The following is a 10,811-nucleotide window of genomic DNA, read 5'->3' as shown; positions in this document are numbered from 1 at the left end:
GGAGAGGAGGTGTGGCCGGCCAAGCTCCTTATAAAGAGGGAGGATGGTGGCTGCCTCCTCATTGATTGGGTGGGTTGGGAGGCTGCTCATTTATTGATTGGGGTAGTTGGGAGGCAAGTCTTGTAGAGGAAGAAAAATAGAGAGGAATGGCTGGCCGAAATTGCCATGCATAGACAATGGCCGGCTCCATCCTTGCCAAACATAAGTGAACAAACAAAGAGATGCACAACATCCATGTGTGTAGGCCAAGGCATGATGTTGAGGAGATGACGTCAATGAGTGACTTTAATGATGATAAGAATATGAGTGGATTCATATAGATAAAAAGAAGTGTGAGGTGATATGTACTCTAAGGATAATTCCCACCACTTTGGTTGTGACAAACATAAGATGAAAATAGATCCAAAGGTATAGTTGAAGAATAAAACTTTTTATTTGAATTCAAAATTGAAAAGATTGGCATTGACCACATGCAACAATGCATGAGCATGCCAAGGTAGATGGGTAATGTTGATTTGATGAAGTAAGAATGAAAAGAGAGAGGTGTTAATAAACATTGGTGCCAATGTTGAGGAATGAAGCACTTTGATCAAGTGATCAACTTGGCCAAAAGATGATGGTGGTGATGGTGGTTTAGACAACTGTAGAGCAAGGCTAAGAGAGATGGTGAGTGAAATAACCATACTCACAAGGATGAATATGGTGGCATAAGCCATCAACATGAGGTCAAGATGATGATGGTAAACCATACAAGAGTGAGATGTGATGAATGAATGGAAGTTGTTAATTAGATCTGGAACTTTACAGAGGTGGGTCTCCACCACTATGAGAGTTGATCAAAAATGTTGGATAGGGTTTATATTGAACTTTCCTTTGAAAACATTTTGAAAGAGATCCAATGATTTTTAAAACAAAATGGGTCTACTTGCATAATAATGCCAAATAGATTTTTCCCTTGTGTTATCAAAAGGTGCAAGGATGGCACATGTACCAAAACCATGCACTTAAAAGAAGGAAGAAAATCAAATGCCTTTATAGAAAGTCTTTTTGGGTTGAAGGGAATGGGATGATACAAAATAGCATCCACAATCTCTCTTGTTATTTGAAGAAAACATTTAAGGAGTTTTAATAACAAGGAGTGATTTTTGTGGCTAAAACCAGGGAAGAGAAACAATAGGGTTTTTGAGAAAGAAAACTAATTTAGGAAGGAGTGTTCTCAAGGGTAGATGGTGGCTACAAAATGTACCCATCATACCTACTCTTGGTTTTGTGGATATTAAAATTGGATTAAATAAACACAAGAGGTAAAAGAGGAAGAAGTGATCTGGTGCTGAAACATTGGATAGGATACCAGATCAAGTGATTATAAGAGTTGCAAGTGGAGGATGTGACATGTAAGATGTGGAAGTTGCAGAGGGTGTTGTATAGAAGAGATCCATGCACTGAGGTCACCAAAAACAGTTGTGGGTGCTAAGAGATCAACTGCCAAAGTTGGAATCTTATAAATAGGCACACTCATGTTGCCATCAGGAGGGAGGTTTGATGTAGTAAAAAGAAAAACAATTCTTCCTAAGCCACCATGTGTTTTATTTAGTGAGTTGCTTGTTTAACCACTAGAGGTGTTGTTATTAAGGGTAGCTCAAAACAAAACTCAACAAGCAAATCAAGACAATTTATCTACCAACAGATCAAGGCAATTCATCATAACAAACAGATCAAGGCAATTCATGTTAATTAGTCTATAGAAAAAGTTTTTGTTCCCCCTAATTTTTGCACTTTGGATAATTATACAAGCTTGCAAAAAGTTGGGGTGTTACAGATCTTCCACCCTTAAAATAATCTCGTCCCGAGATTACTAAGCATAGAACTAGAGGGGTTGTAAAGTTTAACTAAAGTTAGACTCCATTCTTTTGTAGATGTGCCATTTTTTTGAGAAGGTCGTTGCTTCATCTTCTGGGAGACATGATGGATTCCTGCCGATGGTGAGCTTCATGAAGAGATTGAATACTCCAAGCAGGTGTTAGAGTCCACGATTCAAGGAGAGTTAGCGCACTCCAGCGGTGCTTTAGCAGGGTTGAAAACTTTTTAGAGTTAACTTTAAATTTTAGTGGAAGACGAAGTCTTCCACCCTTAAAATTGTTCATAGGGGGGTTTAAAAACTCTAAGCTTCGGCCAAGGGTCTTGTCAGTGCTTTCGAAGAAGTGATCTTTCTCTCGTCTTGAGTTGAAGCATCTTCAGGGAGCGAGGTGCAGTCCACAGCTTCAAGGGAAGTTAGTGCATCCCAAATTCCCAACGGTGTTTTAGAAAGGTTTAAACTTTTAGGGTCAGCTCCAATTTTTAGTGGAAGGCGAAGTCTTCCACCCTTAGGATTTTTCATCGGGTTTCGGAAAAACTCAGAGCTTCTGCCTTGTAGTCCTGTCTGGGCTTTTGAAGAAGTCATCGATCTTCCGTATTCAGTTGAAGAATCTTCAGGAGACGATGTGTAGTCCACGACTTCAAGAGGCACTCACGGTGTTTATTAGACCATATAACGCGCGGTAAGTTAGTAAGTCGATGAAACGCCTGGTTGGTCTCCATATGAAGCAGCAACGAAGGCCGTCGAAGACAATCTTCAGCTTGAGGGTCAGTGTTGACTTATACCACTTAAGAAGTGAGCAGGTAAAATACACCTAATCTTGAGTCTTGAGGTATCTTCATGAGCTTCACTTGATGAGGAACAGATGAACCATGTGATGTAACTTGGGTCTGACGCTATTGTTCTCTTAGTTTGTTAGACGGTGTGTTAGAGGGTGGTTTCAAAAAGATATCCTCGAGGTTAGCGCGATTATACTCCAAGGTTAGACAAAGTTAGTATGCATGTCTTCTTGCAGAGGTGCAGTCACTCTTGAAGGTAGGGTCTTCTGTCTTCTCGGCTTAGTAGAGATGCTTCAGCTGATCTTGAAAGTAGTTGGCGTAGATAGGGGTCTGGGTCAGTTTCTCTGACGGTTGAGAATCGATGGTTAACAGGGTTAACTTATCCATTTAGCTAGCAGTAAGCATTTTATCGGCGAGGTAGATGACTGTGAAAACGTCTTAGAGGGGCTTCCTACGCTGGTTTATCACACCAAGAGTGTTTTTCAGACCTAAAGACCAAGACAATCAAACACACAACAAACAAATAAAAACACTCATGACAACACACTTAGGGAACTACAAGCAATCATCAAACCAGACATGGTAACACAAGTACCCATGGATGACTAATACGCGGGGGTAGCTCAATCAAAGCGATTGAGTTTTGTCCTATCCATCCTATAGGTTGGGCTGGTCACATATGTTGCAGTCTTCAGCTTGTTGACATCGTCTTCAACAAGGATTCTTGAAGCAGAGAGTGGTGATGCGGCCTGGTGTTGAGTCGTCGAGGTTGAGGTAGAGGCTAAAACTGTGTAGTCTTCTTGCTCAACATCCCGGGGACGTGGGGTCTTCGAAGGGGTAGTTGTGTAGGTACTCCCAAAGTCGGCATCTTCTGGTGGCTGGCCTAAAAATTACTAGTCAAAAGCGAGGACTTGATCCCGACGACTGCAAAAAGTGCAAGTCCACGGAGGAACAAGGTCAGATCTTTGACATACTTTGGTGACAACCAAAGACATGATATTATCATTCTTTTATGTGCACACTAAGTCGGCCTCCAATCTTCAATAGCTGTCGTTGGAGATTCATGAGTCTTCCTGTGGGATTGATGTATCTTTGAGTTCGAGTCTCCGGTCTGAGTTGGGGACATCGTCCAATATGTAGGTTTGAAGTGGATGAGACAATAGAGTAAGAATTTTCAAACACTTCTATAAAGCGGAGAGATAAGAATTTATAAGTTTTGAAGAAACGAGAGGAGTAGAAGCTATGCTTCCGACTAACGAAAGAATTTGTTTGGTAAATAGTTTTGCCCAAGTACTTGTTTCCTAACTAACGTCCAGGCTAACTAAGGTCTCCTACAGTCAGGATGGCTCTGATACCAGCTCTGTGGGGACCCCGGACTAGCTGTCCGAAAATACCCTGTTATGTATACAGTTCACGTTCCCATGATCAGTGTGCCGTGAACACATAACCGAACTGATATCAAATTACATCATCCTTTACAAAACGGAATAAGAAAATTACAATAAAGTCACATGACCCATCTTTACAAGATAGCCTCGAAGGGCCCAATCTAATCATCAGAGTAGCAGAATCACTTCAGCAGCGTAGAGCCCAAGTCATCTGCCTTAACCCTACAGGCAACTGACTGGGAAGACGTTCCTAGCTCGCATAGACGTCATCAACTCCTTCTTCATCTGTCGAAGTCCTCCAGGTCTGGCCAAGTAAATAGCCAGGGACAAAGCCGTGAATACATTTGAATTGTACTCGCAAACCATCAAGAAGGTGATAACAATTCTAACTAAAGAAGACAAGAGAGGAAGAATAGTTTCTCTGGTGGATATAGCATGTGAAAGAGAATCAGTTTCTCTTGTGGATATAGCATCCCACATCACAGTTGAAGGGGACACTAGAAAGTCCTATGACATCTCTATATCTTTGTTAAAGCAGAGTTCCTCTACATGAAACACTAGGAAGGGTCACCCTCTTTTGTTTCATTTTCCTCGACCATCTCCACATGGTAGGCACACCATCTTTCCCGTACCCTTCCGGTATTTCCAACACACATTTCCTTTGGAAATCATTTTCAAAACCAAAACTCGACACAGCTCTGTAACGGCCATTCCAACCGTCCATGACCGCGGACGCGGCTATTCGAATAGTTTTGACTCTGCAGAGTTTGCACACTTTCACCACAACTATCCGGATACCTATCGTGTGGGCATCATCCCCGCATAACGGCATATGCCACGACGGATACCCGGACATAACCTTTCGCCCATTCGACTTAACACGAGGTCCTACCCTATGGAGTATGTACCTCCCTGGCACCGTGGCAGCTCACCTCCTCTAGAGCGTGGCTCCACCGCCAAGCCAGGAGACCCATAGTGTCTTCCGGACGGGTCAGCCCCGAAGGCCTCCCGTTATACTATTGTCCCAACCATGACAACCCGGACTCGGGGGTAACCGTACCCTTGTATAGTTGTGCGGTGCCTCATGCTAAGAAGAACAAACGTCAAGTTAAGCCCCGTGCCCACGTTGGAGTAGCTATGGTTGCGCTGTTTAGTTGTTCCGGGCGAATACAAAGAACCATGTGTCGTTTTTCTCAAAAACCCAAGTCACACACACACACACCTTCCTCTTTCCAACCATCTTTGTCAAGATCCTTTCCTTTCATAAACCATACGCTTGGGTAAGATTGCCTCACCCAAGGTTTTCATAAACATTTACAACAAGGTAAACCTTGAGGGGTTCCCAATCTAAAGTTTCATGAGTTGAACTAATACAACACTATGGCCGAGATGAGGATCATCACGCCATTGAGGGTATGAAAAAGAGGTATTGGAGTGGATAACACTTGCTTGAGCTAAGCATGTATTATGACAACACAAGAGGAAATATACTTTCAGATTTGTGGTGCTATCTAACCCAATCAATAGATAGATAGGGATGAGAATTGACCAACACCAACACCATTAAGGGAAAATAGGCATACTCATCACAATTTGAGAATACACCAAAAACATGGTATTCATACATCTACACTAGAAGGGGGTGTAGTATGAATCTTGTCCCGAGGTGGAACATATTCAAGCTAAATATAGAAAGCAAGTTGGATAGCAATGGCCATGATACCATACACCCAACCAATTACCAAGACCTTGACAAGATAAAACTACTAGAGGTACCATGCTTGCATCCAAGCATAGATGACAACAATATGGAGATCATCACACATAGAACCAAGATGCTATTGATAGCACAAGATGACATCCAAAGAGACATCATATCAGAGATCAAAAGATGGCTTGCCTTGGCTTATTTGTCCCTGGACTTCTTCAACTTCATCAATATAAGAATCCCGTCAATATAAATAAAATCCTTATCCGAACCACTTCTTCTTCTTCTCCGGAATCGTTCGCATCTATCGTCGGAAAATATAAAAGGAACACAATCAATCACATTGAACCAATCATAACAAGCATGCAACATTCAACAATCAACAAGCAATAGCTAACCACCTTACTACGGGCTAACATACAAAGAACTTATAGATACTACAAAGCAACTAAAAGAGAACCCATTTTATTTACCTAGTAAAGGTATGAGAGTATCATAACTTAGCAATTGCCTCTCTCGGTATCACCATGGCACAACTAAGTATCCCCTGGTAGATAACATCAAAAAGAGGACAAGTGCATTAGTTGGGCATTACAAACATTCATATTATTTTTTGAAACATTTTTGGAAAAGCGGGAAATCATTCTCTCTATTTTGTAAAGCTTACACAACACTACACAAGAATAGGAAGTAAATGATATGCCACACCATTTGAAGACTTAAGCCAAACAATAGAACTAAGGTTAAGTTGCAGAGGTTTTGTTTTGCAAGAATAAAACATTGGTTGACCAATTTTTAAATAAAAGAGTGGGCAAAGGTTTAAAAATAAACCAAAGAGTTTTGGTTCAACAATCCATGTCACACATACACATTAGTAACAGTAAGAAATATGCATGAATAGAGACTAACACTATTTTTCCTAGATGGCCAGTACTAATACAAGACTAACCCAATTGGATTCACTCAAAAATATTAAACCTACAAATTTAGGATTTTGTTTGAATCTGGCTGTACAGAAAACAAGATCTGTAAGCCATAAATCGTAGAAAAATCCTAAAAATATGAGACCACTGGCATTTGAAAGATATTTAAACAGAGATGCATACACAATTGGATTTGGGTTCAAATAGTTTCTGAAACTCTCACAAATAGATTAACAAGGTTACCGTATGTCTTTACCAATTTCTTTACAACTGGATTTTCATAACAGATAAATGTTTGAAACTTGTTGGAGATGATTAAGAAAACATACATCAGTCCTACAAAGTTGGAATCACTCAATTAGGTTCAAAGATGGATTTTTGGTGATTTAAAAACTAACAGCCATGTCTGCAGAATACACAGAACAAGTTTAATTCACCACAAATCATACATGATTCATAAAAATATGAGGTCAGTTGCATCTGAAATGTATTGAAAAGGTGGTTCTTACCCAGTTTGTTTCATTCAAAAATTCGTTCCCAAGCTCCTGATTTAATTCGACCAAGTCAGATCTGACCAGACCTTGATCTGTGAACCATTTCAGTTTCAGGAGGTCAATCGAAGTGAAACCACCGCCAAAATGAAGGTATTGAAGAGGGCTTTCACTCACAGTTGAGTTTGCTCAAAAAGATTTTGTAAAACGGAACAAATCTAACAAACAGTGAATCTGCATGTTTACAGAACTTTATTTACCGAGGAAAATATGTAAGGAATTTGAGGGTGAAACCAACGCCAAGTTGTAGATCTTTTCAATACCTATCCGCGGAACTTTGAATCACTCGATTTGGCCCTGCACACGAGTTTTGGCGGATTTTACAAAATCGTACAGAATCTGAAACAGCAAGATAGCAGAAATTACTGCAGGGATTTGGACGAACTTTGCTCAAGAACTTCAGATCTGAGGATAGCTCAAGCTTCTCCATGCTTGGACCAACATGCACCTGCATCAAGATCCAATCTTAGCAAGGGAGGAAGAAGAATAGGAGAGAAAACCATCTAGGGTTGGGGAGAAGAAGGAGAGGGAGGCTCTCATGGTGAGGAGGAGCTTGAGGGAGAGGGAGAGCTTCATCTTGGTGGCTTGCCATGGCCATGGCCGGCCATGGGAGCAAGGGGAGCACCATTTTTGTGGGGAAGTGGAGGAGGAGAGTGTGAGGGAGTGGAGGAAATAGTAGGGAGTGAAAAGAAATGAGGCAAAGGAGAGGAGGTGTGGCCGGCCAAGCTCCTTATAAAGAGGGAGGATGGTGGCTGCCTCCTCATTGATTGGGTGGGTTGGGAGGCTACTCATTTATTGATTGGGGTAGTTGGGAGGCAAGTCTTGTAGAGGAAGAAAAATAGAGAGGAATGGCTGGCCGAAATTGCCATGCATAGACAATGGCCGGCTCCATCCTTGCCAAACATAAGTGAACAAACAAAGAGATGCACAACATCCATGTGTGTAGGCCAAGGCATGATATTGAGGAGATGACGTCAATGAGTGACTTTAATGATGATAAGAATATGAGTGGATTCATATAGATAAAAAGAAGTGTGAGGTGATATGTACTCTAAGGATAATTCCCACCACTTTGGTTGTGACAAACATAAGATGAAAATAGATCCAAAGGTATAGTTGAAGAATAAAACTTTTTATTTGAATTCAAAATTGAAAAGATTGGCATTGACCACATGCAACAATGCATGAGCATGCCAAGGTAGATGGGTAATGTTGATTTGATGAAGTAAGAATGAAAAGAGAGAGGTGTTAATAAACATTGGTGCCAATGTTGAGGAATGAAGCACTTTGATCAAGTGATCAACTTGGCCAAAAGATGATGGTGGTGATGGTGGTTTAGACAATTGTAGAGCAAGGCTAAGAGAGATGGTGAGTGAAATAACCATACTCACAAGGATGAATATGGTGGCATAAGCCATCAACATGAGGTCAAGATGATGATGGTAAACCATACAAGAGTGAGATGTGATGAATGAATGGAAGTTGTTAATTAGATCTGGAACTTTACAGAGGTGGGTCTCCACCACTATGAGAGTTGATCAAAATGTTGGATAGGGTTTATATTGAACTTTCCTTTGAAAACATTTTGAAATAGATCCAATGATTTTTAAAACAAAATGGGTCTACTTGCATAATAATGCCAAATAGATTTTTCCCTTGTGTTATCAAAAGGTGCAAGGATGGCACATGTACCAAAACCATGCACTTAAAAGAAGGAAGAAAATCAAATGCCTTTATAAAAAGTCTTTTGGGTTGAAGGGAATGGGATGATACAAAATACCATCCACAATCTCTCTTGTTATTTGAAGAAAACATTTAAGGAGTTTTAATAACAAGGAGTGATTTTTGTGGCTAAAACCAGGGAAGAGAAACAATAGGGTTTTTGAGAAAGAAAACTAATTTAGGAAGGAGTGTTCTCAAGGGTAGATGGTGGCTACAAAATGTACCCATCATACCTACTCTTGGTTTTGTGGATATTAAAATTGGATTAAATAAACACAAGAGGTAAAAGAGGAAGAAGTGATCTGGTGCTGAAACATTGGATAGGATACCAGATCAAGTGATTATAAGAGTTGCAAGTGGAGGATGTGACATGTAAGATGTGGAAGTTGCAGAGGGTGTTGTATAGAAGAGATCCATGCACTGAGGTCACCAAAAACAGTTGTGGGTGCTAAGAGATCAACTGCCAAAGTTGGAATCTTATAAGTAGGCACACTCATGTTGCCATCAGGAGGGAGGTTTGATGTAGTAAAAAGAAAAACAATTCTTCCTAAGCCACCATGTGTTTTATTTAGTGAGTTGCTTGTTTAACCACTAGAGGTGTTGTTATTAAGGGTAGCTCAAAACAAAACTCAACAAGCAAATCAAGACAATTTATCTACCAACAGATCAGGGCAATTCATCATAACAAACAGATCAAGGCAATTCATGTTAATTAGTCTATAGAAGAAGTTTTTGTTCCCCCTAATTTTTGCACTTTGGATAATTAAACAAGCTTGCAAAAAGTTGGGGTGTTACATAAACTGTGTGCATTGATTCTTACATGTTTACCTATTGCACTTGTTATATTGCTTTATGTTGACAATTATCCATGAGATAAATATGTTGAAGTTGAAAGCAACCGCTGAAACATATATCTTCCTTTGTGTTGCTTCAATGCCTTTACTTTGAATTTATTGCTTTATGAGTAACTCTTATGCAAGTCTTATTAATGCTTGTCTTGAAAGTATTATTCATGAAAAGTCTTTGCTATATGATTCATTTGTTTACTCATTATCTTCATCATTGCTTCGAATCGCTGCATTCATCTCATATGCTTACAATAGTATGATCAAGATTATGATAGCATGTCACTTCAGAAATTATCTTTGTTATCGTTTACCTACTCGAGGGCGAGTAGGAACTAAGCTTGGGGATGCTTGATACGTCCCAAACGTATCTATAATTTCTTATGTTCCATGCTACTTTTATGATGATACTCACATGTTTTATACACATTATATGTCATTATTATGCATTTTCCGGCACTAACCTATTGATGAGATGCCGAAGAGCCAGTTGCTGTTTTCTGCTATTTTTGGTTTCAGAAATCCTAGTAAGGAAATATTCTCGGAATTGGACGAAATCAACGCCCAGGGTCCTATTTTTCCACGAAGCTTCCAGAAGTCCGAAGAGGAAACGAAGTGGGGCCACGAGGTGGCGACACACTAGGGCGGCGTGGCCCAAGCCCTGGCCGCGCCGGCCTGTTGTGTGGGCCCCTCGTGACGCCTCCTGACCTGCCCTTCCGCCTACATATAGTCTTCGTCGCGAAACCCCCAGTACCGAGAGCCACGATACGGAAAACCTTCCAGAGACGCAGCCGCCGCCAATCCCATCTCGGGGGATTCAGGAGATCGCCTCCGGCACCCTGCCGGAGAGGGGAATCATCTCCCGGAGGTCTCTTCATCGCCATGATCGCCTCCGGATCGATGTGTGAGTAGTCCACCCCTGGACTATGGGTCCATAGCAGTAGCTAGATGGTTGTCTTCTCCTCATTGTGCTATCATGTTAGATCTTGTGAGCTGCCTATCATGATCAAGATCATCTATTTGTAATGCTACATGTTGTG

General features: G+C 40.8%; 1 long non-coding RNA gene across 2 annotated transcripts; it reads right to left on the bottom strand.

Annotated features, from left to right (window-relative positions):
* Window positions 1-5,665: 5,665 nt before the first annotated feature.
* LOC139835183 (uncharacterized) lies at window positions 5,666-7,967 on the bottom strand. 2 transcript variants are annotated; one of them, XR_011750919.1, is made up of 3 exons: window positions 7,468-7,967; window positions 6,204-6,277; window positions 5,666-6,034 (listed from the first exon to the last, which is right to left on the bottom strand). It is a non-coding gene; the product is annotated as an uncharacterized lncRNA (long non-coding RNA). The 2 variants fall into 2 exon arrangements; XR_011750918.1 differs by lacking the exon at window positions 7,468-7,967 and adding an exon at window positions 7,163-7,273.
* Between the last annotated feature and the right edge of the window lie 2,844 nt (window positions 7,968-10,811).

This window comes from Lolium perenne, chromosome 2, assembly GCF_019359855.2.
Source record: "Lolium perenne isolate Kyuss_39 chromosome 2, Kyuss_2.0, whole genome shotgun sequence".
Classification (NCBI taxonomy): domain Eukaryota; kingdom Viridiplantae; phylum Streptophyta; class Magnoliopsida; order Poales; family Poaceae; genus Lolium; species Lolium perenne.
This window is presented reverse-complemented; position numbering and strand designations above follow the sequence as displayed.